Source organism: Haplochromis burtoni, unplaced genomic scaffold (assembly GCF_018398535.1).
Source record: "Haplochromis burtoni strain Fernald_Lab_line unplaced genomic scaffold, NCSU_Asbu1 Contig_1213, whole genome shotgun sequence".
NCBI lineage: Eukaryota > Metazoa > Chordata > Actinopteri > Cichliformes > Cichlidae > Haplochromis > Haplochromis burtoni.
Genome location: NW_024583574.1, coordinates 13,070 through 15,087, shown reverse-complemented (window position 1 = coordinate 15,087; position 2,018 = coordinate 13,070).

The window sequence follows — 2,018 nt, the reverse complement described above, 5'->3', positions numbered from 1 at the left end:
CATCTTGCCTGGAAGTCGCTGATCATGGGTGTGTCACAAACTACTTCATGTCTCCTATATGCAAATGTTTTCTCCATTTTCATTCTCACCACTTCCCGGTTGTTTGTCTTCTTCACATCTAAAAGAAGCTCCACTCTCACAGTCTCAAGGCTATCTTCAGATTCTCCAACCGGATAGGGGGGACAATAGTTTACTTCAGACCACCGTGGTCTTTTAATGGCAAAAGCAGCACTTGATTTGCCCCCTGGTTTCTGTGTCACAGAGTTCATAACCACCTCAGGGCATCCTAACTTTCTTAATTAAGTGCGGTAACTTGCCAGTTTATTCTTTAAGCTAGCTTTCCATCCAGCATATCCTGTGAGGGAGCCCCTCTCAGTGAGACAAGGATGTTTTGAGATGAGGGCCTCACCAACTGTGTTAAAGTCTTTATCAGTGACATAAACTTTGTATCTGACAATTTCTTGAATGAGGCCTTCAAGAATTTGCGACTTCAGTTTAGGATCTGGAGTAAGCAATGTGCCCTTTTCTTTGTATGCTGCATTGCCTCGCTCAAGTTTTAGCTCTGCATCAAAGGAAAACTGAGGAACACAGAAAACCCTTGGCCACAATGCCCTAGAGGTTGATGAGCAGGATGCCTCAGATTCTGGTGATGAGAGTATGTCTGTATCAACACATCCACTGGACCGGGAGGTGGAATCATCCAGACCAAAACTGCTTGAAGCATCAGCCTCAGCAGACTGTGTAGTTAAGCCTTCAGCCAGGGAAGTCATTCTGATTGTTCCCCTATCTTGTATTTCATCCATTGAAGTAAGGCTCATGAACTCATTCCCAAATAGTGGATCCATGAACTGAAGCCGGAAGTTGCTATTATTGAGGCCACACTGTCTTTGCACTTCTTCAATAAGTTCAATAATGGATCCTGGAAGTCCACAGTGAAAAGTCAGCCTCTGACTGCTGTTGTCTCCCAAAATCACTTTGAGAATTGCCGGGGCCATTGTATATCCTTAATCTGTGAAATAGATGGAAAAGAACACTATACTTTTAAAAAAATGTGAAATGATCAATCACAAAAACACGTCTGAATAATTAAATCTCAAACTTAAAAATTACATAACAGATAATTAAAAGATTGATAAGCTGCCCACAAGAAAATTAACAATTTAAATTGGAAAAAATAGAAAAATAAAAAAAATAAACATTATGTCTGCATATCCAGTGTTTAACAAACTTATTACACCACAAGCCCCCCCCCCCTCAAAAAAAGAAAGAAAAACGAAATACTTTAGAATTAAAAGTTTAGAAGTCCTTTTCCTTTTCAGTGCATTACCAACATTTTAACATTAAGAACAGGAGTGAGGAGTTTAAAACTGAAGTCATCTTTTTATACGCAAATGTGAGCTGGCATACTAGACTTCTCTGAGAAATCAGAAATTAATCAAGCACAATCCACCACTAAAATCTATTTTTCTGTTCAGGATTGGTACTTAACTGAAATTTCACAGCAAAAGCTCAAAATCTTACCAAGTATATTTGTCTTTTTTCTAGTCATAATACAGAGTTACATTTCAGTGAGATATAGTAACTTGTTTTTAGACATTGCATCTTAAAACTGAAGAACTTTCACCTAATACAAGTTATTTTTGCTTGAAATAAATTTAAAAAATCTGCCAAGTGAACAAGTGAAAATTGTCCAGTTTCAAGATGCACTGATGATTTTTTTTGACTAGAAATAAGACAAATATACTTTGACCATTACAGAAACATAAACAGGAAGCACATAGAGTGCAAACCTCTGCCAAGCCAGCTCACTCTCTGGGTAGAAGAGATCAGAGAGCCAAAGAAATTTGATATTTAGAATCCCTGTATGACTATATTTTGTAAATATAACCAATGGCAGTAAGAAACATAGTTTTAAATAGCTCTATATAACATTACTGTCACTTCGACCTTTAGAAAAATCTGTTGAGCTTGAAGGAGAGGTCAGAGGTCGAAAGTGACATAATATTTAAAAAAAAAAA